Source organism: Neoarius graeffei, chromosome 11 (assembly GCF_027579695.1).
Source record: "Neoarius graeffei isolate fNeoGra1 chromosome 11, fNeoGra1.pri, whole genome shotgun sequence".
In the NCBI taxonomy this organism is placed as follows: domain Eukaryota; kingdom Metazoa; phylum Chordata; class Actinopteri; order Siluriformes; family Ariidae; genus Neoarius; species Neoarius graeffei.
In genome coordinates, this window is record NC_083579.1 from 56,500,501 (window position 1) to 56,526,825 (window position 26,325).

The following is a 26,325-nucleotide window of genomic DNA, read 5'->3' on the forward strand; positions in this document are numbered from 1 at the left end:
TATATTTGGTTTTAACTTGCATTTGTGGATGCAGTAATGAACTGTTTTCACACACAATGGTTTTCTGAAGTGTCCCTGAGCCCAGACAGTGATTTCCACTACAGACATGTGTCTGCTTTTAATGCAGTATCACATGAGGGCCTGAAGATCACAGGCATCCAATGTCAGTTTTCAGCCTTGTCTCTTGCATACAGAGATTTCTCCAGATTCTCTGAATATTGTAATGATATTATGTACCAGAGATGATGTGATCCCCAATTTCTTTGCAATTTCATATTGAGGAACATTATTCTTAAATTGTTGCACTGTTTGCCCACACAGTCTTTCACAGAGCGGTGAACCCCTCCCCATCTTTACTTTTGAGAGACTCCGCCTCTCTGGGATGCTCTTTTTATATCCAGTCATGTTACTGACCTGTTGCCAATTAACCTAATTGTAGGTGATAAAAGCAGATGATTGATTGCTGCAATTTCTGGATGCAATGGGAGATGAATGTTTACATCATCCAGGTATTTTATCTGTGTCCTTTTTTGTCTTAGCTGTTTATAAATATATAATTATTGTGTAAGAACAGTTTCCTTTTACTTTGTGTGTGGATTCTTCTCATCTGCCCAAATCCCAGTTACTTTGAAATGGCTGAGCCAAGTTACAGGAAATGCAGTCTTTCCTCCTTTATCGCACAATATAAAAGAATAATGCACTCAGAGATTTTCTTCTATATTTCAAGAATGCACTCCAGCCAGGAAGCATGAGAATTTATTTTCTTGTAAATTTGTGACTTCTTAATCTTGGACTTTCTGATTTTTTTTTTCATCTCATCTCATTATCTCTAGCCGCTTTATCCTTCTACAGGGTCGCAGGCAAGCTGGAGCCTATCCCAGCTGACTACGGGCGAAAGGCGGGGTACACCCTGGACAAGTCGCCAGGTCATCACAGGGCTGACACATAGACACAGACAACCATTCACACTCACATTCACACCTACGGTCAATTTAGAGTCACCAGTTAACCTAACCTGCATGTCTTTGGACTGTGGGGGAAACCGGAGCACCCGGAGGAAACCCACACGGACACAGGGAGAACATGCAAACTCCGCACAGAAAGGCCCTCGCCGGCCACGGGGCTCGAACCCGGACCTTCTTGCTGTGAGGCGACAGCGCTAACCACTACACCACCATGCCGCCTGATTTTTTTTTCCCTCACAAATTTATGACTTTATAATCTCAGAGAATATCTGAGGTTTTTTTTTTTCCCGAGTAAATATATGACTTTAAAGGTAGACTACCTTCCAGATTTTTCAAGTGTAGGTCATAAAAATAATTTTCCCTGACACCCAATTATTTTTGTTTAGTGGACTGAAAGCTACTGAATTCGAATCACAGACTTCCAATTTTATTAGGTTTTTTTTTTTAAATAGAACAATTAATGAATTTAGGGCCACGTGGCCCTCAATTCTCAGCTATTTTTTTCTTGCCTCGCCATGACCCAATTCAAGATACTATGTCATGCATCACGTGGTGAGCTTTCCCCATTTGCGCAAGGCATTGTGGGATACACCGTAGGTGCTAAAGAAGGCAACTGGACTTATTTGAAATTCTTCACCTCTCATCCGAAAGGCTTCTTCATTTCTGTCTGACTAGTGAGGAGTTCCAGGTATTTATCCTCTAGTGGACCAAAAGCAAACCTAGGGAGAGTCGTTGAGGTCACATGGGTCGTTGACCCTCTCAGTCATCCTGTAGGTGTTAGGGTCACTGGAGGCCGGGTGTGGACGGTGTTAGCAGCCTAGAGGGTCGTTAGGGTGATCTGTAGGTCACTGGCTCTCTCTGCCATTGAGAGCCATTGAAGTCAGCTGAGTCTTGATGTGGATGTGTATTCATTTTTCTAGGAAGTGTGCCAAGGACTGCATTGTAGGTGAATTTCAAGCAAGTCCAGTTGCCTTCTTTAGCATCTCTAGAGGATAAATACCTGGAACTCCCCACTAATCAGACATAACTAAAGAAGCCTTTCGGATGAGAGGTGAAACATCTTCAAGAATTTCAAGCAAGTCCAGTTGCCTTCTTTAGCACCTATGGTTTATGATGACCTGGATGACTGAGAACCTTCACAGACATATTGTGGGATACAAATTTGAAACAGGAGAGGAAAATGGAGGACGCGAATGAAACATGAAAGACTGACTACAGTAACAGAAAGCAAGAAGAAAAGATGTTATGTTGCAAAGGAAAGGAAATGCAGGACTAAACTAATAAATATTGGCAGTCAGCGAGCACCTCGGTGTGATCAGCTGTTCGTTTAGTGACAGAATCATGTAACTGTCAGTGTACTGTCAAGGTAAACCTGTAGATGGCAGTAATGCACCACTGGATGCCAGCTGCCGTAAAACCCAAAAGAAGAAGGAAAAGAAGAAGGTAAACCTGCACATGCGCACACCAGACTTCCTCTGTCTGCTTGACTGCGTGAAGCGAGTGATTTCATGCACATTATTTGCTAAGGAATGCCCTCAAATTAAATTATTTCCCAGCCACAGAATGGCCTGGGTTTTTTTTGTTGTTGTTGATGGTTTTTTGGTTTTTTTTGATTTTGCAGAAATAAACGTATCACAATGACCAAATTTCAGAGGGAAGTAAATTTCACTGATTTTACGAAATCGAAAGGTGGTATACACTGTAAGAAGTGATTTTGGAGAGTGGTAAATATAATCTATGTAAACCAGATAAAATTTCCTCGATTATTGCAGTCAGCCAAGGAATTATAAAGTAATGGGTAAATTATACATATGCTACCTATTTATTAACAGTAACAACCGTTACATGGAAAAATACGGTAAAATATACCCCAAAGCCGTGAGTCCTGTGCTCCAAATTGTGCATGCGTCAGACCGCGCATTTGAGTGAGCGGGACAGGGAACTCTCGGACCGCCATCTTCCTCTCTCCGGCTGTTAGTTTAGTGAGTTATAAAACAGGTCATTCCTTGAAATGTTGTGTGAAGCTGTTGTACTGCACTTTATTTTGTGTTTTTTGATCATTTGGTGCATCATTGCTGCATATAAACAAGGCGGTTCAGTTATTTGTTGTATAAATGCACCTGGACTGCAGATTTGGTCAGTCCAGAAACAACATTTGAAGCTGTTAGTTAGTGAGTTATAAAACAGGTTCATTACTTGAAATGTTGTGTGAAGCTGTTGTACTGCACTTTATTCTGTTTTTTTTTTTTGATGATGATGATGATTTTATGGATTAAAAACATTGAGATGATGAACCATCTGAAAGTCTTTTTTTGGGGGGTACATCTTACCTTCTCCGAATAAGTAATGGTTACTAAGTGATATTAATTACCTTTGATTAGTAATTATCAGGTATTACTTACTAGCAAACAAGAGAGAATTTTACCCAATTTCAATGAGAAAGTAGCTGTTGAATAGATACATAAATGTGAGGTAAATTTTACCCAATTTATTTAAGTATTTCATAGCTTTTTATTTCAGTTATTTTATACTCAATATATGGAATTAAGGCCCAATCCCAATTCTAATTTCTACCCCTACCCCTCCCCCTTCCCCTCCTCCTTCCCCTTGGCCCTTCCCCTTGAAACTGAGCTACAAGGGATAGGGCTTGAAATTCAACCCCTACGTATTGGGATAGCCCTTCAACGATCGCATACGTCATCGCGTACCTCCGTCAGCATTTACGTTAGCAAAACGCGACCAAATGCGTCATTGGCTGCGACCAGCCGCTACAGTCAGAGCCAGAGGCAGAACCAGAAATCTCTGCTGGCAGGGTGTGATTTGTTAACTAACACCACTGAATGGGATATCTTTGGCGCTTCGTGCACCACATCCGAAAGAATGAGGTGTCAGAACACTCATGTAAACAATAAAAGCGAGAATAACAGAACAAAACGTACGCAGTCAAGCAACCGAAAACAATACTCACTCCCAAAGCTTTTTAGCAGCAGCTTGGATTTCAGAAATCGCTGCTCATTCTCAGCTCGAAAGCGAATCAAGTGGCGTGTTTCCTCTGGATAACAACTTAAAACACGTAAATAATGGAGAAAATACATTTATGACAATCTTTCGCCGCGGGAACCGCCATCTTTCTGAAATCCGCATGAAATCTCGCTGAAATCCGCATGGCATTGTGGGAAATCACTCAAACCCCTTCGTTCGGAGTCAGCTCCAGGAAAATCTCCGTTTGGAGGGGTACAGAAGCCCTCCCCCTTCCCCTACCCCTCCGCGTTAACTGGGATTGGGATACCCCTACCCCTTCACGTGAACGCGCAAAATGGAGGGGAAGGGCCAAGGGGTTGGTCCAAGGGGTGAAATGGGATTCGGCCTAAATATACCCCAAATAAGTCAATGCAAATTGTTACCTCAGATTTATTGGGTAAATTCTATAGGTTACTTTTTTCAGTCTATCCTGTATGAGTTTTTGCTCAGAATATTACCCCCTGCCTCCACTCTAGATTGTGAATGAAGGAGTTCTGAATCATTGTGCTGCCAATGTTTGTAATATTTGTCTATTTTAATTAAAAGATGATGATTGCTCAAGCTATAGTCACCTAATTTTAAAGTCCATATCAGGGGTAAATTCAGGAGCAAGATCAATGTAATTCTCCTATTTTATATTAAACTTTGGTCAAATATCTGTCACATTTTGTATTTTGTGCAATTTTTTTTACCTTGCGCAATACCAGAAAAATTCAGTTGAAATCAAGCCATTTGAGGCGAATTGGTCCGCCTCTGAAAAAACTTGGCATTGAGCAATTCCAGCGTTATGGACGTGACACTTGAACTCAAAATGGCAACAAATGACCCAGTGCATGTTTTATTGTCTCCCAGTATTTAAACAGGTGTTGCATATTTTAAGGCTGTACCATACTGGAGAAGTGATAGAACAAGAACAATTCCCATAGTACATCTAGGGCATGCCAGAAAATGCCAATAAAAGATGCGTTATGGATGTGACAGAAAAAGTATCACTTTTCTTGGGTGACTGTACATTTTTATCAAACTCTGTGAAATCGTAAACCTAATGTCGAAATGGAGATATCCGTTTGATAGAGGGGTCCAAGGTGAATATTAAAAAATCTTTGTTTAAAATATTTTGTATTTCATGCAGAGTTTCGGAAGGAAAAGTCAGCATTATGGATGTGACGAAATTCCGTTATGGATGTGATGCGTCTGAAATAGACATGGCATATGTTTAGAAAATCAGCAATTTAACCACCATAACCCTTTGAAAAACTCTCTAAATATCAGCTAAAACTATCAAAGTTCTTAAATAATATTTAGGATGGCTATTGTTTTGCTGTTTTGTGGATTTTAGCATACATTTCTGTGGCTTGTGGCAATAATATAGAATTGTACATGATCAAAGTTGATTTTAGCTTGGGTTTTACATTATAAGAAAGAAAGACTGACAGTGACATATTAGGTTGGTTACAAATTGGTTCAACTTATTCACATCTGTAAAATACAGGCCTAGGTGATATCTCTGGGAGTGGTTTTGATGTATTACATGTTGCTTTATTTTTGCATGGTGAGGTTGACATTTACATGGAATTGCCCCATTTGGATTTCCCGGGAAACATTGCTTTTCATGACGTCACGTGCAGGATGCCTCCTTCTGAATCCTATGTCAGCGTTAGTTTGTTTATGAGAAAACAACCTGGTGGTTTTCTGCAAATTTCTTCAACTTGCTTATGTAGTCGAGTTCCGTCTGGAACATGATGTCGTGACCAATTGCCCAATACCCCTACATTTCATCCGGTCTTTCGCCATCATCTGGGCCTCATTCCATGTTTTGATTCCGGCAACCTTCATCTTCTTCAGGACACTACGGCGCCAGGTTTCCTTCAGACGGCCCACACGTCGCTTTCCTTCTGGAGCCCAAGAAATGCTGGTGTAGGGGATAGTTTTGGGTCTATGAAGGGTATGGCCTAGGAATTTCCATCGTCACTCCTCAACAAGAGTTGTCACACTCTTGTGTCCAGAAAATTCCAGAACTCTTCCACTGGTGATGTGTTGTTGCCAGTAGACATAAAGGATTCGTCTCAAGCACCTTTGCTGAAAGACACTGAGGATGTGACTATCTCCAGTTGTCAGTCTCCAGGACTCACAACCATACATCAGCACCGACATTACATTCGACATAAAGATCTTCAGCTTGGTGTTGCGAGAAATAACAGCAGACTTCCATATTCTATTCAAATGGTGAAATGCGCCATTCGCCTTCCTCACTCGTGTCCACACATCGACAGCAGCTCCTCCATCATTAGTCAACTCTCCTCCTAGATAAGTTAATTGATTCACACATTCAATCTTGTTACCATTGGCAATGATCCAATCACCACTTTGTCTGGTCTGCACTCTCATGAGCTTCGTCTTCTGGAAGTTAATCATCAATCCAATCTTCTCTGCTAATTCTGCCAATCTGACTGTTACTGATTCCATGGCTGACTTTGTAGAACTGAACAAGCAGATGTTATCTGCATAAGCTAGGTAGTGTAGCTGGGTGTTGAAGTTCCAACGTATCCCTCTGGGTTTATCCTTGATAACTTGCTGCATAAGATAATCTACAGCAATAATAAACAATAGTGGTGAAAGTGGGCATCCTTGTCGAACACCTGACCTGACAGAGAACCATTTATCTGATTAGCTATTCAGACAACATTGGTAGTTCTCGTAGAAGAGTTTGATGACGGTGACAAGTTTCTTCGGAATGCCATACGATGCTAGGATGTTCCAGAGACTATCTCTGTGGAGGCTATCTGTGGCAGTGGGGGCGTGGTCAAGCGCCGGTCTGTGACAGGAGGGCGGAGTCAGGGAAGGTAAGTGGCAGAATCACTACATCTGATGTCAATTAACCTGCGTTTGTGTGTGTCTTCCCAGTGACCGCGCCCTACTTAAGGAGGGAGAGCGAGAGCAGAGGGCTCATCCCCGAACCAGACGCCGGTTGTGTGTGTGTGTCTGTGTTAGTCACTGATGTCTCACTGAAAAGTGTGGCAATAAAAGTCTTGTTTAAGAACCGGATCTCTGTCCTGCCGTCCTCTGTGCTCCACCCTTCGTTAGAACCATTACGGTGGTGCTGAAACCCGGGACGTGGAGCGCAGCAGCCGATCAGCCCCATGGAGTCCTCCCCGTTCGCTGAACTGGTCCACGCCCTCGCCACGGCCCAGCAAAGCCAGCACCAGGCGCTAGTCACCCTCCGAAAGGAACAGAAGATTGTGAGGCGTTCCGGCACCTCCTTGCATCGGCGGGGTCCACCAGCGCTCCCACCGCGGGCCCGTCCCCCCTCACCCTAACCAAGATGGGCCCGCAGGACGACCCCGAGGCATTTATCACGCTCTTCGAGTAAGTCGCGGAGACCTCGGGGTGGCCGATGGAGCAGCGCGCGGCGCGCCTCCTCCCCCTGCTAACGGGAGAGGCGCAGCTGGCCGCGCTACAGCTCCCCGCCGACTGCTGGCTGGCCTACGCAGACCTCCGCCAGGCCGTCCTCCAGCGTGTGGGGCGCACCCCTGAGCAGCAGCGTCAGTGCTTCCGCGCTTTGCGCTTGGAGGAAGTCGGCCGGCCGTTCGCGTTTGGCCAGCAACTCCAGGACGCCTGCTGGTGGTGGTTGAGGGCCGACAACCGCGACGCTGAGGGGATCATCGACCAGGTGGTACTGGAGCAATTCGTCGCTCGCTTGCCAGCAGGAACCGCGGAGTGGGTCCAGTGCCACTGCCCGGCATCGCTGGATCAGGGAGATAAAGTACTTGTACTGTTGCCCACATCGAGCTCTAAATTAGTCACCAAGTGGCAAGGACCCTTTGAGGTCACATGGCGAGTCGGGGACATCGACTATGAGGTGAGGCGAACGGACAGGGGTGGGACGCTACAGGTTTACCACCTCAACCTACTCAAACTCTGGAACAAGGAGGTCCCCGTGGCGTTGGTGTCGGTGGTTCCGGAGAAGGCGGAACTGGGGCTGGAGGATCAAAAGGGAACATTGGCATCACGTACCTCTCCGGTCCCCTGTGGAGACCTCTCCCCGACCCAACTCGCGGAGGTTGCCCAGTTGCAGACCGAGTTTTCGGACGTGTTCTCGCCCCTGCCCAGCCGCACCAACCTCATAGAGCACCACATTGAGACGCCCCCGGGGGTGGTAGTGCGTAGCCGCCCTTACAGGCTACCCGAACACAAGAAAAAAGTGATTCGGGAAGAACTCGAGGCCATGCTCGAAATGGGCATCATCAAGGAGTCTCACAGTGACTGGAGCAGCCCGGTGGTCTTGGTACCTAAGGCCGACGGGTCGGTCCGGTTCTGTGTAGACTATAGAAAAGTCAACGCGGTGTCTAAATTCGACGCGTACCCAATGCCTCGTATTGATGAGTTGCTCGATCGACTAGGCACTGCTCATTTTTATTCAACGCTGGATTTAATGAAGGGATATTGGCAGATCCCCTTGACTCCACTATCCCGAAAAAAAACGGCCTTTTCCACACCGTTCGGTTTATACCAATTCGTCACACTTCTGTTCGGGCTGTTTGGGGTGCCCGCTACGTTTCAGCGGCTGATGGACAGTGTCCTCCGCCCCCACGCCACCTATGCAGCCGCCTACCTCGATGACATTATCATCTATAGTAATGACTGGCCGAGGCATCTTGAACATCTGAGGGCCGTCCTTAGGTCACTGAGGTGAGCGGGTCTCACAGCCAACCCGAAGAAGTGTGCGATTGGGCGGGTGGAAGTACGGTATCTGGGCTTCCACTTGGGCAACGGGCAGGTGCGTCCCCAAATTAACAAGACTGCAGCAATTGCAGCCTGCCCAAGGCCCAAGACCAAAAAGGGGTTGAGACAGTTCCTGGGGCTGGCTGGCTATTATCAGAGGTTTATACCTAATTATTCGGACGTCACCAGCCCGCTGACTGATCTAACTAAAAAGGGGGCACCAGATCCGGTCCAGTGGACGGAGCAGTGCCAGCGGGCTTTTTCTGAGGTAAAGGCCGCACTGTGTGGGGGGCCACTTTTACACTCCCCTGACTTTTCTCTCCCCTTTATATTACAGACAGATGCGTCGGACAGAGGGCTGGGGGCTGTTTTGTCCCAGGAGGTGGAGGGGGAGGACCGTCCAGTCCTATACATCAGTAGGAAGCTGTCAGTGCGTGAGGGGCGCTACAGCACAATAGAAAAAGAGTGTCTGGCAATCAAGTGGGCGGTCCTCACCCTCCGTTACTACCTGCTGGGGCGCCCTTTAACCCTCTGTTCGGACCACGCACCCCTCCAGTGGCTCCACCGCATGAAGGATCCCAACGCGCGGATCACCCATTGGTATCTGGCACTCCAACCCTTTAATTTCAAGGTGGTCCACAGGCCGGGGGCGCAGATGGTCGTGGCGGACTTCCTCTCCCGTCGGGGGGGGGAGTCGGCTGCAGGCCGGACTGCCACCCGGCCTGAGTCGGGCGGTGGGGGTATGTGGCAGTGGGGGCGTGGTCAAGCGCCGGTCTGTGACAGGAGGGCGGAGTCAGGGAAGGTAAGTGGCAGAATCACTACACCTGATGTCAATTAACCTGCGTTTGTGTGTCTTCCAAGTCAGTGCGTTTACATGCACATAGAGAAAATCGAATTTCTGCCGTTGCTTGACTGAAATCGAAGTTCTAAATGGCATGGAAACACCTTAGCTAGGCTGAAATTGAACCGAACTTGATTTCTCGTAATCGAGCTACACGACCTAGATTATGCGATTTTTGCCGAGCTACTTAGTGCATGTAAACCCTATCAAGCTACGTAGTCGAGCTACTTACTTCAGCACTGCCCCTTCCAGAAGTGACGAGTGACGAGACCACAAGCGGGAAACACAACAGCCTCGGTCGAAAAAAAAAAAACAGCCTCGGTCGGCATGACACTTCACCTTAGCCGCCACTTTATTAGGAACACTTGTGTCTGGGCATGTATGCACCCAGGGGCGCCGCTAGGGGGGGGGGAAGTTAGGATGATTCTAAGGGCCTGGCACTGACAGGGGGGCCTGTGAGGGATATTATATTATTTTAATAGTATTGCCTTGTGTAAAGGCAACCCCGTCAATAAAACAAACAAACAAACCAAAAAAAAAGTTGACATGACAGGCATGTTGTGACACAGTTTTCTATGGTCTACATTGCACTCACTTTCAAAATGACCCGAAGTGGCAGCTTTGATGTTCACGAACGTCCCCAGCAAATAGATACATTGTAGATAATAACAATATCCAGAGTGTGAACATGGATTTAGCGCCATGAATCACATCCTTACTGATGAGCACAACAGAATGAATGTATCCACACTGAACAACCTTCTTTTCCTCGCTGTCAATGGGCCAGACGTGCATTCCTTCCCTGCTGAGAAATTCGCAGAAATGTGGATTAAAGAAGAGCGAAACGCGGCGGATAGCGCACCGACGGGAAAGCAGAAAAGGCCACATGAACTGCGCCATCAGAGCAAACTGTTCATTTAGTATTCATGTATTTTAGCGATTTTCGAGTCACTGTCCATTTAATCCGGAGGTAGAGAAACATCACAGCAACGCGACAAGCAATGCGAACTTTGTTGTGTGTTAGTGTTCGTGTATTTAGTCAGAGAGATAGGAAGACGAATTTACTATCTCTGGTTTAGTGTTCGTTTTCATTTAGTGTTATTCATTTGATATCATTGGATGTTATTGAGCTGTTAGCCTATTGTTACCTTAATTTTGTGACGTTTCATGATTAAAAAACAAACAAACATCCCCCTTCTGGTTTTTTGACAAATCGTACCCTGTATATATATATATATATATATATATATATATATATATATATATATAATTTTTAAGGCAACAGTCTATTCAGTCTAATTAGTTGGTAAGTTATTAGCATGTTAGCAGGCTAACAGTTAATATGTTCACCATTACAGATCAACTTCAACTTAGTGGCCATTTTATTAGGAACACTTCTGTTCGTACATACAAACTACAAACACTTCTTGTGAACACGGAACTGATAACTTCGTTTATACGCTTGAATAGCTCTTCTTCATGATGACAACCGGAAGTGTACCAACACGATGGGGCGTGTAGCGCCACCTGTGGCTCGGGTGCACAATGCACCTCACACAATAGCTCGATTTCCTTGCGTGCATGTAGGATTGGATTTCTCTGGCACCCCTGCTGGGACCCTTTGCTTGATTACCGACAGCAGCTCGATTTGGATGTGCATGTAAACGTACTGAGTGACTGTGCCCTACTTAAGGAGGGAGAGCAAGAGCAGAGGGCTCATCCCCGAACCAGATGCCGGTTGTGTGTGTGTGTCTGTGTTAGTCACTGATATCTCACTGAAAAGTGTGGCAATAAAAGCCTTGTTTACAAACCTGATCTCTGTCCTGCCGTCCTCTGTGCTCCACCCTTCGTTAGAACTGTTACACTATCAAAAGCCTTTTTGAAGTCGATGAAGTTTAGGTAAAGTGAAGACCTCCATTCCTTGCACGATTCAGTCACATTTCTGATGGTAAAGATGTTATCTGTGCATCCTCTCCCTGATCTAAAACCTGCTTGTGCATCGTCCAATTTGTCATCCAACACTTTGAGTATGCGATTGTGGAGAATCTTCAATAGAATTTTCCCAGATGTCAATAGCAGAGTAATACCTCTCCAGTTATTCGGATCAGTTAGATCTCCCTTTTTGGGGAGCTTTACTATTGTACCCTCTCTCCAATCACCTGGAATCTTCTTACGTGTCCATACCGCTCTGTATAATCTATCAAGCATCTCAATACTATGTTCTGCTGAGCATTTGAAGAACTCTCCAGGTATGCTGTCATTTCCATGGGCTTTACCAGAAGACAACGTTGTTATTGCCTCCTCAATTTCATTAAGAGTTGGGGGTTTGTCATCTATGTCCAGGAGTTGTTGGTCTGCGACTTCAAAGTTGAAGGTACTTTGTGGATCGAGAAGGTTTAGTATTCTGTTGAAGTGGCTGGTCCACATCTGAGATAATCTCTTCTGATCAGTTACAATATTTCCATCATCATTTCGCAGCGCTGAGTCCTGCATAACTTTTCTTCCACTTAATTCTCTGGTTATCTCGTAAACTTTTGCCATGTTACCCATATTGGCAGCTCCCTGTGCAATCTGTGCTATAAGCTCATAGTACTCTCTTTTATCTTTCCTGGCACTTTTCTTCACTCTTTTATTCACTTCACAGTATTCCACATTAAGTGCATTCTTCAGTCTTTCTAACCATGTATGCTGTTTCTTCAGATGTATTTTCTTTCGAAGATCGATAAGACTCCAAGTGTTTCGAGACATCCACTTGGCTGGGCAGCATCTGTCTTCTTCACCTATTACGTACCTCTTCAGCGGATTGATGGTAGATCTTCTTCATGTTTTCCCACAAATTGTTAGGATCTTCATCCAGTTGAAGAGCCTGGAATCTGTTTTTGATCTTAAGGCTGAACTCCTTCCTGGTGTCTTCCAATCTCAGCTTACCTACATTCCACTTCTTTGTAGACTTCTTCGGTGGACGTTTACTGCATAGTTTATGTTTCACTTTGGCAATGAGCATAAAATGGTCACTGCCTGCATCAGCTGATCGAAACACTCTTGTATCTTGTACACTCCGTCTCCATTTCTGGTTGATCATCACATGGTCTATCTGGTTCATGTGTCCAGTTGGTGACTTCCATGTTAACTTATGTATCTCTTTATAAGGAAAGAGAGTCCCACCGATGATCATATCATTGGTCAAGCAGAAGTCTCTCAGATGATCTCCATTGTTGTTCCGTTCACCTGTTCCATGTCTTCCCATAACGTCTTCGAAGTTGTTGTTGTCTACACCAACTTTCGCATTGAAGTCACCCATCACTATCAGAACATCCTGCCGCTGTACAGTATCCTTCACCTGTTGTAGCTCCATATAAAATTCTTCCTTCTTTGTATCGTCAGCCTCATTCGTTGGTGCATAACATTGTATGATTGAAAGATGGCAGTATTTGCCTTTGAATCTCGCATACATCATCCTTTCGTTGTTTGGTCTCCAAGCCACAAGAGCCCTTCTAGCTCTAGGAGTTAGCATCAGTGCAACACCATACCTATGTATATCATTCACTTCACCAGAGTAGAGAACTGTCTCACCAGATATTAATTTCTTCTCTCCAAAACCTGTCCATCTCACTTCACTCACTCCTAAAACATCTAACTTAAACCTACAAAATTCTGCCACCACCTGTGCGGTCTTTGAGCACTCAAACATTGTGCGCATGTTCCATGCACCTATATTTAGGGTGGTCTGGAGGTCCATGAAGTTCGTGCAATCACCATTCTGGTTGCCAGCGTCCCTTCGGCTTTGGCTGACATCCATAATCAACCCAGTGCTGGGGCATTTCCCTCCCATCTGTCCATCTCCAGGGGTTTCGTTTAAATTAGTAGCGATTTCGGTTACAACAAAGGTTTTTGGATGGGGAAGAGGTTGTAAGCCCCATGCCCCAACCCCCAGAACCCGGAGGGCCAGTTGCTGCGTTAGTCTGGCATCTCATCTTCGACCTGTTCGGCTTGGTAAGACCTGCCAGGGGCATACGCCCCCGCTGACATAGCTCTCAGAGTCGTTAATGCACTCAAGCCCCTCAACCAGGAGTGGCCATGTGACCACCCCTCCTATATTGCTATAGGCGACAAGGTGCAGCATAGAGGGGAAATTTCTTCAATGTTATCATGTAATTATTAAAATGGTTAACAGATGTATTGTAGGAGGGTGTAGCAACACCAATCTTGATGGGATTAGTACTCATTGTTTCCCACATTGCGCTCAGGTGACAATTCCATATTTCAATGCAAAATCACTAGCTGCTAAACTTGGTCTACACAGGCTGTGCACTGAAACCATGCAAGCTCGCGCAGCCTGCTGGCGCTTCCACAGGTGACGTTACAAATCTGGCTCCAGACTCCCTTGGGATTTTTCCAGACGCGTTTTGTTATTTTATTTTTTTCTGCTGTAGACAGATGGCCTTGTGCAAAATTACCCTTCTGGATGAGTCTGTAAAGGGACATTCTTTCATATTAAAAAAAAAAAACGAATTGGGTCCAGGATATGCACTTTAAGGTGCTATAGAATTAATTTATTCAGTATTTTAATTTGTTCTCTGATGTCTAAATAGAAGATATCTGACTTTGGTCACAGCAAAAAATGTTCAAATTCAGTTTTGTATGCCATTTTACAACCCTATGATTTGTCCCTAGAATGAAACAAGCTGCTTTCCTTTTTTTTTTGGTGAGATCATTTAATATGTTGATGAGCTCTGTTCTGATTGGCTGGTTTGCAGCAGGTGTGCATCATTAGGGCGAGATAATGGACGTGGCCACCGTGATGCGCTCTGAGAAATGCAGTCCGGAAATGTGACATGGAAGTGCCGCTCAGAAGCACCGTCTGACTCTAACATGACCGTAGATTTATATGATAACGCAGGTTATTTATTTGAATGGGACACAAGCAGGAAAATAAAATGATCCTCTGTGTACATAAGCTAGGTAGTCATAACCCTGTGTCCGAAATCGCTCCCTACTCACTATATAGGGCACTATATAATGGGGACACCATTTTGTAGTGCTGTCCGAAACCTTAGTGAGGATTATTTACACCCTATAGAGTGCACTCAAAGTATCCCACAATACATCACGAAAAGTAGTGTACAACTGATGGTCACTAACCAAAGCAATATATCCCATCATGCATTGCAGTTCTGCTGAAAGAAATCAAATTAAAAGTGTCAAATTTGATTTAACTAAAGGCAGCGGCAAAGAAGAAAGTATTCATCCTTGATTTAAAAAACTGAAAGATGCAGGTACTTTGTATTGATTAAAGGAGAACTGAAGTCATTTTTAAATGTGCTTTATTTCTTAATTAACGTGTTATTCAATTACGTTTTCGGTTTTAGTAACTTTATATCATGACTCGTATTGGCAACTAATTACAATTAAATATTATACTTATCAGGCGGCACGGTGGTGTAGTGGTTAGCGCTGTCGCCTCACAGCAAGAAGGTCCGGGTTCGAGCCCCGTGGGGCCTTTCTGTGCGGAGTTTGCATGTTCTCCCCGTGTCCGCGTGGGTTTCCTCCGGGTGCTCTGGTTTCCCCCACAGCCCAAAGACATGCAGGTTAGGTTAACTGGTGACTCTAAATTGACCGTAGGTGTGAATGTGAGTGTGAATGGTTGTCTGTGTCTATGTGTCAGCCCTGTGATGACCTGGCGACTTGTCCAGGGTGTACCCCGCCTTTCGCCCGTAGTCAGCTGGGATAGGCTCCAGCTTGTCTGCGACCCTGTAGAACAGGATAAAGCGGCTAGAGATAATGAGATGAGAATGAGATGAGATATTATACTTATCAGCCTATTCGGATTTTAGCCATGTTGAATTTAATTTGTTTGGTCTATGGCAGGCGTCGCTTATCTACGCCATCTTCATGAGACTTGTGCGAGATTTCGAAATGTGAAGTGTCAGCCAGGTGTCAGTGCTGCCATTTTGAAAACTGTTTTCCAAATGAAATATTGCACAAAAACAAGTTTAAATGACGATTACTGCCTACTTTTTAAAAAATTTTCCTGATTGCTATCAGAACAAACAGAACTTCTGGCTTGATTACATCAGCATTCGAAAGAAGGCACGTGCATCTTTTGACAATGTTGGCAGATGTTGGTCACTTTGATTTCCTCTGTACGTTTTACTTCCGTCCTACGATGTCTCGCACAGGTCTCAACGAATCTCATTTATGGTCATTGCTTTGACATATGGACTGATATATTACATAGCATATTTCAAACACTCATAACTTGCTATAGCAGTGACAAAATAGCAATCAAAAATGCATTCCTATATTTAATAAAATGAGAGAAATAGAATTTTAATAATAAAAAATTTGCCTTCAGTTCTCCTTTAATGTGGGAAATACGTTCAGTATAATATGTATTTATCACAAAAATTAATGCCTGTATTTATTATTTTGAAAACCCACCAGCCGACTGATCTGGCACGTTTTAATTATGCAACAGCAATAGCGTAAATACCAGTATGACAGACTAGTGTCTGAAAGTGTTTTTTTTTTCATTTTACCAATGAGCTCACTATATAGTCCTCTATATAGTAATTCCCTATATAGGGAGTAGGGAGTAGTGAACAAGTGAACGATTTCAGACACAAGGATACTGTCTAGTTAGCTATGCTAACTACTTGGAGATTGCTAGTAGGTAACGTACAGTATTAGTTACTTGCTTTTGATCTCAACAACACAAAGTGCATTAAACGAGTTAGCTAACTGTGAACCTTTCAATTTAAGATGATCTGGCTTCAATAATCAGAAAGTGGATAAAATCACACAACATAGCTATGTACTTACCTCCACTTTTGGTTTTCTGACTGAGAGTGGCGTTACAGTCCACTCTGTACTGTGAAAAGCTGGGGAGCTCCACCACAGCATTGGGAGTAGTTTTATTTAACTATGTCTCACTGAAGCAGAAAACAGATGTTATTGAAAAGTCCTTTTGTCTTTCTTACCAGCAGTTTCAATTTGTACATTTTGTGAGCACACACTGGAGACAAGTATGTCAGGGAGCACTGGTCGAAAGCCATGTCTCCAAAGATGTGCAAGCATGATGCCATCTGTCCTACAAGCTCTCAGCTTCAATTTGATATGTTTGTTTGCTGGGGTTTTGTTTTGTTTTGTTTTGTTTTGTTTTGTTTTGTTTTGAGTTGACGCACAGTTTTACATGCAAAGTCTGGAAGATTAATTAAGTCCAATGTGTAAGAGTTCATTCCAGTCAAAAGCCACGTCTCTGGAGTCATGTGAGCTCTCCAACTTGGCATTGCTTTTTTGTGGGAAGACAGCTGATGATTCCCCGGGTGAATTTATCTTTCTTTTGTTGTTTACAAAACCTGCTGAACTGTTGAAGTTTTGGCTATGTAGGTCCATGATGGACATATAAAAAGATACATACATACAAACACACATACACACACACATACATACATACATACATACATACATACATTATTGATCCCAAAGGACATTTAGGACAGAGCTACTGGCTAGGCAGCCACTGGCACCAGAAGCAATATAACCTTGGCTAGTACGTGGCCTGGTGTATTTTGGGACATGAATATTAATGAGTCTTAACTGTTATGAAACACTCCAGGATTCTGGAATTGGCCGGTTTTAACATCCTCTTTTGCAAATGTTGGATTTGCATTTGAAGGACAACAGTGTTTGAGGTTCCAAGTACAGTAAGTCAGTTCTATGTACAGAACTCTTCATTTGTTAACTGCATTTCCAAAGTAAATACAGATTTCCATTCTATGGCACCTTTGAGTTTATCAAAACATTTTTCCTGAACTTTTTGGCTAAATGACCCTTGTACTGCTTTATGTAGGAGAAGCACTTGAAAAAAATGCATGAAATTTATGGCATACTTTATTTTCACGTTTAAATTATGTACCACTTTTGTCACAAAGTATAATCCATCCATTATCTGTAGCTGACTATGGGCGAGAGGCGGGGTACACCCTGGACAAGTCACCAGGTCATCGCAGGGCTGACGCATAGAGACAAACAACCATTCACACTCACACCTACAGTCAATTTAGAGCCACAAATTAGCCTAACCTGCATGTCTTTGGACTGTGGGGGAAACTGAAGCACCCGGAGGAAACCCACGCAGACACGGGGAGAACATGCAAACTCCACACAGAAAGGCCCTCATCAGCTGCTGGGCTTGAACCCAGGTCCATCTTGCTGTGAGGTGACAGTGCTAACCACTACACCACCGTGCCGCCCCACAAAGTATCTCATCTCATCTCATTATCTCTAGCCGCTTTATCCTGTTCTACAGGGTCGTAGGCAAGCTGGAGCCTATCCCAGCTGACTACGGGCGAAAGGCGGGGTACACCCTGGAAAAGTCGCCAGGTCATCACAGGGCTGACACATAGACACAGACAACCATTCACACTCACATTCACACCTACGGTCAATTTAGAGTCACCAGTTAATCTAACCTGCATGTCTTTGGACTGTGGGGGAAACCAGAGCACCCGGAGGAAACCCACATGGACACGGGGAGAACATGCAATCTCCGCACAGAAAGGTCCTCACCGGCCACAGGGCCTGAACCCGGACCTTCTTGTTGTGAGGCGACAGTGCTAACCACTACACCACCGTGCCGCCCCACTGTGACATTTATGTGCCAGATATTCATAATTATCTCTGTCACATAAACAAATCCCAGAACATGGACAACAACGCTGTTATTTTTGGTTAAGTACACGTTGTAATTGACGTATCTCTTCATAACATTGAAATAATAAAATAAATTAAAATAAATGTTTTACAAAAACTTTTAATAAACCTCTACAACTCATGTGGCAGGCCACAGTGCATGACAGTCTAAGTCGACTAATGTAGGGTACAACTTCTGTACATTAAATTTTGGTGTGCCTCATGAAGATTTTGTAAATTCACTGTATAGTTCACTACAGTTGAGAATTAGATCAGCACTACAAAATGGCTGATTCACTGTCTAGTGGACTATATACTGGGCAAGTGGATGTTCAAAACACAGCATCAGTTTCCAGCAGGAGCCTCTTGGCATCACTGATTTTCTGTTGCTGAATCATGGGCATATCGCACATCAACAATGCAAAAAAATAAAATTAAATAAAAAATAAATAAGCAAGCAAGCAAGCAGCGTTTCATATAGATCTGAAATATAGCTGGGGGGGAACCTTGAATATCTCGGGTAGGATGCATATGAGATACAGTGGTGCTTGAATGTTTGTGAACCCTTTAGAATGTTCTATATTTCTGCATAAATATGACCTAAAACATCATCAGATTTTCACACAAGTCCTAAAAGTAGATAAAGAGAACCCAGTTAAACAAATGAGACAAAAATATTATACTTGGTCATTTATTTATTGAGGAAAATTATCCAATATTACATATCTGTGAGTGGCAAAGGTATGTGAACCTCTCGGATTAGCAGTTAATTTGAAGGTGAAATTAGAGTCAGATGTTTTCAATCAATGGGATGACAATCAGGTATGAGTGGGCATCCTGTTTTATTTAAAGAACAGGGATCTATCAAAGTCTGATCTTCACAACACGTTTGTGGAAGTGTATCATGGCACAAACAAAGGAGATTTCTGAGGACCTCAGAAAGTGTTGTTGATGCTCATCGGGCTGGAAAAGGTTACAAAACCATCTCTAAAGAGTTTGGACTCCACCAATCCACAGTCAGACAGATTGTGTACAAATGGAGGAAAATCAAGACCATTGTTACCCTCCCCAGGAGTGGTCGACCAACAAAGATCACTCCAAGAGCAAGGCGTGTAATAGTTGGCGAGGTCACAAAGGACCCCAGGGTAACTTCTAAGCAACTGAAGGCCTCTCTCACATTGGCTAATGTTAATGTTCATGAGTCCATCATCAGGAGAACACTGAACAACAATGGTGTGCATGGCAGGGTTGCAAGGAGAAAGCCACTGCTCTCCAAAAAGAACATTGCTGCTTGTCTGCAGTTTGCTAAAGATCACATGGACAAGCCAGAAGGCTATTGGAAAAATGTTTTGTGGATGGATGAGACCAAAATAGAACTTTTTGGTTGAAATGAGAACCGTTATGTTTGGAGAAAGGAAGACACTGCATTCCAGCATAAGAACCTTATCCCATCTGTGAAACATGGTGGTGGTAGTATCATAGTTTGGGCCTGTTTTGCTGCATCTGGGCCAAGACGGCTTGCCATCATTGATGGAACAATGAATTCTGAATTATACCAGTGAATTCTAAAGGAAAATATCAGGACATCTGTCCATGAACTAAATCTCAAGCGAAGGTGGGTCATGCAACAAGACAATGACCCTAAGCACACAAGTCGTTCTACCAAAGAATGGTTAAAGAAGAATAAAGTTAATTTTTTGGAATGGCCAAGTCAAAGTCCTGACCTTAATCCAATTGAAATGTTATGGAAAGACCTGAAGTGAACAGTTCATGTGAGGAAACCCACCAACATCCCAGAGTTGAAGCTGTTCTGTACAGAGGAATGGACTAAAATTCCTCCAAGCCGGTGTGCAGGACTGATCAACAGTTACCGGAAATGTTTCATTGCAGTTATTGCTGCACAAAGGGGTCATACCAGATACTGAAAGCAAAGGTTCACATTGCCACTCACAGATATGTAATATTGGATCATTTTCCTCAATAAATAAATGACCAAGTATAATATTTTTGTCTCATTTGTTTAACTGGGTTCTCTTTATCTACTTTTAGGACTTGTGTGAAAATCTGGTGATGTTTTAGGTCATATTTATGCAGAAATATAGAAAATTCTAAAGGGTTCACAAACTTTCAAGCACCACTGTATTTATATACTCACTGGCCATGATCACTTTATTAGGAACACCTGTTGATATATCATACATGCAATCATGTGGCCTCAACACAATGAATAACAAATGCCACTGATCACAGTGACCATGACTCAGTGACCGTGATATGGTTGTTTGGGTCAGACTGGCTGGTTTGAATAGTTCTGAAACTGCTGATCTCCTGTGATTTTTCACATACAACAGTATAAAAAACATACACTGAACAGCAGAAAAGCTACATTAATGAGAGACATCAGAGAAGAATGGCTAGACTATTCTGAGCTGACAAGAAGGCTACTGTCACCCAAACTACCACTCTTTACAACTGTGCTAAGCAGAAAAGTTTCTCTGAAAGCTCAACAGGTCGAACCTTGAGGCAGAATCTGGGGCTAGAATAGGCACAGGCTCACCCAAACTGGACAGTCTAAAATCAGAAAAAGACCATGTGATATGCCTCATCACTTGCATTCGTCCAAACACGATTTGGTTTACTACCACTCCCCACACTATGAGCAGTCTGTCTGTCCTTCAGGTTAATCTAACAAACTAACTGTAGCGCAGAGGCCGATCATGAATCATACAGACGTCCTACATGCTGTAGTCTAAGCATGTTACAGTAAGAAATTATTAAAACATTTATAATTTTATTACATAAAAAGGTGAATTGCAAGCAGTTCCTCATTTATCATTCAAAAGAATGAAAATTAAACAGTTAGGCATCTGAAAGGGCTTTCAGTTTGTTTACTACATGTCATTGGTAACATGAAATTAATACTGATTTCAGTTACCTTTATCTGCTGGTCACATTCTCCATCTTGAAAATGTGTTGTGTGATTACATTAAAGCAATGTATTGTATTGTGTTGTTGAATGGGAACTAATGAAGAAAAATAGTCAACAACTATTTAGTTTAACACAAGTTCAGTAGATCAGATGAGGTTAGAGTTTTATAATCAACATTGCTATATTCTAGGGGATTGCTCTCTCTGTGCATAGAAAACAGGCATGTGAATATGTAGAGCGTCTATGACCGATTGTAACCAACTCATTAACATCTAATCATGAAAGGGTTTACCAGTTTAATCTTGTACTTTTGTGTTTCATTAGTTTGTTAGGGCGGCATGGTGGTGTAGTGGTAAGCACTGTTGCCTCACAGCAAGAAGGTCCTGGGTTCGAGCCCAGCAGTTGATGAGGGCCTTTCTGTGTGGAGTCTGCATGTTTTCCCCGTGTCTGCGTGGGTTTCCTCCGGGTGCTTCAGTTTCCCCCACAGTCCAAAGACATGCAGCTTAGGCTAATTTGTGGCTCTAAATTGACTGTAGGTGTGAGTGTGAATGGTTGTTTGTCTCTACACGTCAGCCCTGCGATGACCTGGTGACTTGTCCAGGGTGTACCTCGCCTCTTGCCCATAGTCATGCTCCGGTTTCCCCCACAGTCCAAAGACATGCAGGTTAGGCTAATTGGTGGCTCTAAATTGGTCGTAGGTGTGAATGGTTGTGTGTGTCAGCCCTGCGATGACCTGGTGACTTTTCCAGGGTGAACCTGCCTCTCGCCCATAGTCAGCTGGGATAGGCTCCAGCTTGCCTGTGACCCTGTAGAACAGGATAAAGCGGCTAGAGATAATGGGATGAGATGAGATAAAATATTTTTCAGTGCCCACTCCTCTACCTCCATGCTATATAACTTGAGTGCAGCATGCTGCAAAACTGAAGGATTTAATGCAGCACTACAATGTTAACTGCTGATGCTGAAGTAACACCACAGCTAATTAGCTAATGTTATCAGCAGAGGTAGCTGCTTTTAGCATGTCCTAATAATAAATGCCTAGCCATGCTAACAGTTTTTTCAGAGAACATGGAAAGTGTATGAAACAATTATTGTCTAGCCTATAAGCTGTTGTTGTTTAAGGGTACTGGTCTGGAAAACAACTGGACACATTACTAGCATTCGCAAAAGTTAGCTAACAGCTATTGGAAGTGATTCCAGCCCAGCAAACTGCACAAAACCTGCACATCATTTTTTGTTGTTCAATATCAAATTGAAAATTAGTTTTATGAAAGTAAACTGCCATGTCAACTCATGAATTCCATTATGGATGTTTTACCTAGTAGCAGATCTTCTTTATGTGATCAATGTTTTCCAAATAATCCACAGGATTTTCATTACTTATCAGTACATTTAGTCTTGAGTGATGCACTCATTATTATGAAGCTGATCAGTCGTAAAATATATACAGAATATCCATTTGAACCAGCTAATATTGATTGTTATTTTGGAAGATCACTGCAGTAGTATATGAAAATGAGAAACGCATAAAAAAAACTCGAAGCAGTACTAAAAGTGATGGTGTAAGGTTTTTTTTTTTCCTTTTCAGCAACTGAATATACTCACTATCGGATGCTCTCCATATCTATAGTGTGAGCTGTTTCTCAAACAAAACAGTTGTGCAAGTACCTTCATGTTAAGTGCGATTTCCAGTTATATATAAATGCAGCAAAACAGTTTTCTTGACTATTGACACTGTACAAACAAGTGAAAACTGTGGGGAGGCGGAACCAGTTAGAGTGTATACTGTAGTGTTTAAAGTCACTGTTACATTATGTGTGAAAGACCATATCCTCTTGTTACCATTTCAACAATGACTTTCTAAGTACTTGCCAAACCACTGTTTTGTAAGGGAACATATAATTATCTTTTGTTTACTTTAATAAGAAGACCTACAAGTACCTGCACATTAAGCATATGCATACACTCCATGCACTAGAAATAAACCTAAAACCAGCAAGAATTATATTATCCCATTCATGTGCTGTAATTAAAACATTAGTAATTAATTGCCCTTAACTAACCCAAATGCTATGCAAATGTGGGTGACTAGGAGAGATGCACAACACAAAGACTTTTTTCTCCCCTCCTGCTTGCAGGCAATTTAAGGTTCACCTCTGAAAATGTTGTTTAGAATGTGATGTGATGGTGCTGTTTCATTTCAAGAGGTACTTATCTCAAAGTCAACATCTTACTTCTGTTTTCCCTGATGCCATGCTTCGCCACCTTTATTAGATGGTAGCCTGGCAACCACAAGAGTGTGGCTTTCGCAAATTGCTGAATTTGGGATGTGACTGACCCAAAGTAGCCCACCAGCCCTGACCTTCACAGCCATTTTGGTTTGCTTTTCTATCTATGCCCTGGAAGGTGTCAGTGATGAACATTACCTTTTCTCGGCAGGTGTGACCATATGGAGAGGCCCATCGCACCAAGGGGGTCACAAACCCATGCCATTACCCCAATTTATTCTAATAATGGCCCATTACATGGCACCCGTTGAAAATGTGTCTATTTGTGGTCTGGGAGAAATAAAGGCAATAATTAGCTGTGAGGCGTGGTGCTGCATACAGTACTTTTACTGTACTTGGGCTGAGAAGTGTGAGCTGCACTCAGTGAGGCTTCCACCACTAGATGGCAGCAAAGGCAAGATCCAGGCAGGAGGCCAAGCAAAAGTCTTTATGGTGACTCTGGAGTCACTTTACTCCAGAGGAGAACATTGAGAAAATGTGGTTATACAGGGCAGAGATACACAAGAATGTTTACTTTTTACACATGTACATCTGTGTGGAAAAACCCTTAAATATATCATCTGATATCATGTTATATGATCAGGCTACAGTCACCTAAAACAGCTCAAAATGCAAAAGAAATGTAGACCTTGTGTCCTAAAATGTGTTGGCTTTTAATGCAACTAATTCTTGTTTATTTGTTCGAAGGGCAAGCATTTGTTTTTGACATATCTGTGTCAATTGGAGTCAGACAATATAGGCCAGCTTTCAATTTAATTGAGTCTGTTTCGATCAAATTTGACTCAGTAAAAGCCCATCTCTGGCTCTCCAGATCAGAGTGTGGCTCACATGTTCTCTGACCTGTTCTCACTTGCTCACTTTGTCTTTCTCTAGTATTACCAGACCACTTGATTTTGCACATAAGTATAATCTTTTAAAAATATAAGGAATCACATTTCTATTTGTGTGCTATAATTACATGATGCATCTCATTATTATAGTGTGTATAATATGTTTATTTTGTGAATATTACATTGCGATGTTGTATAGTGGCATTAAGCTGATTGGTATATAAATGCTGAGAAGCTTTTATTTTCATTCATTTTTATTTTATTAATTAAATCTAATCTGTGCTTTGCTACATGCCAAATGGCATATTTGGATAGGGGTTTTGCCTTCATTGTGGAGTGTGTGTGTGTGTGTGTGTGTGTGTGTGTGTGTGTGTGTGTGTGTGTGTGTGTGTGTGTGTGTGTGTGTGTGCGCGCATTGTTAAAAAGAGATGGTCAATTAAGGTTACTTGAAGATGAGTTCTTCATAGGTCCTTTACATTTTATTCTTCAATTGATATCACCTTATAAAAGCACCCTTTCACTACTGAAGAATGGACAGCAAATTTGATTCCCTTCACAGATGGACTTCAATCAATCATCACAAATTGTCATCTTGACCGCTTTAGATGAAAGTTTTCCCCTCTCCACAAAACGTGCTAATTGCCATCATAGGTCCAATATAAAGAGTATATCTACTGCACAATTATCCTAAAATTTGTCTGCCCATCTGTAGAAGACGCATTGAATTTCTTGCTGTTCTTCTCTGCTTTTATTTTCGATGTGTTAATTAAAAGGCTTCAGAAAAAGCAGATGGGTAATGTTTGTCTTGCTGGGGTGATGTCTGGTTCAAGGTGAGTGTTACAGCCATTTTAATACTGAGGTCTCATCTCTTTGTATGGCCGGCCTACCTGGAGTAGAACACTAGCTCAACCTCAATTCAAAAGCCAGTACGCTCTGGCTGCCTAACAAGCAGACCCGACGGAGACATATACGCACACATAATCCACAGGAAGAATATTATAGACACATCCTCATGAATCATGATGTTTTTAAAGTCATGATATCAGGTACTTAAGACATGGGGGAGGGAAGGATTTATCTCCTCTTGTGTGCATGTAATTCACAATGAATTTTTTTTTAAATATTTTGATAAGTAGAGGACCTCTAATGGAAAATTATTCTAATATAAATCAGTTGTCTAGTCAGTCCTTATTCAACAAAATTATGCAGAGCTAATGTTCATTACCAGGGAAGGATTATTGGAGAAAATTATCAGCATCTCAATCAGTGAAGGCTTCTATGATCTCTTTAAACTGGTTTAATTCTTTGCTCATCTTTCTGAGCTCTAAAAATGAAAATTAAAAGGAAGCTTGGATTATCTTGTTGCATCTTTTAAGTCTAAATACTCTCCATGCATTTGATTCTTTGTTAGAAAGGACTTTGAAACAAGACTGATATATTCAAGTACATCAGACGTGAAAGTGAGTGAAATGGAATGAAAGCTCCTTTTGAAATGTGAAGTAAGCCCTTGTTATGCTTTGATGGTGTGAAGGATGGCTACTTAAAGTCTTCTTATTGTGCCACTACTAGAGTGATGTAGCAAAAATAATTTTAATCTGAAATGAAATTTGTTTGCTTTTATTTTTATAGGCTGTATAATATAGAAGCATAAGTTCCATGACTATCTTTGGACAGCCTACATATTTGGACCATGGGCACAGTGATATCATATTGCCAGGGTAGCTGCTCACAGCCTGGAGGTTTGCACATGGTGTGTGAAGGACAGTTGTGCAGACAGATCGGCAGGTTCGTGGAAGCCAAACTGTTCACTGTTTAAGGAGAGCAGTGAAGATGTTGAGTACCACCAACGCCAGGTCTGGCCTGGTTTACTATGCGATGTGGCAAAAAAGAGACATGTCAGCGACTCCAGGAGGTATGACTGGCAGTCAAAACTTTATTTGCAACATTTACCACTACCTAAACTGCAGAAAAAGACCGGTATGGTGGAAGGAACCATACAGTAGAAGTACTCTTTAACTATTTGAATACATACAAG

At 42.7% G+C, this 26,325-nt stretch overlaps 1 protein-coding gene across 6 annotated transcripts in view; it reads left to right on the forward strand.

Moving 5' to 3' along the window:
• The window catches only part of nkx2.2a (NK2 homeobox 2a), a 121,608-nt gene that overhangs the window by 84,476 nt on the left and 10,807 nt on the right, over positions 1–26,325 (forward strand). For 4 of the 6 annotated variants that reach the window (XM_060934298.1, XM_060934299.1, XM_060934301.1 and 1 more), the window contains one exon: positions 25,920–26,202. The gene's annotated coding sequence lies outside the window, so the exon portion shown is untranslated. Of the gene's footprint in view, positions 1–25,701; positions 25,790–25,919; positions 26,203–26,325 lie in introns of all 6 variants that reach the window. The other 2 variants (XM_060934300.1, XM_060934303.1) reach the window with 2 other exon arrangements.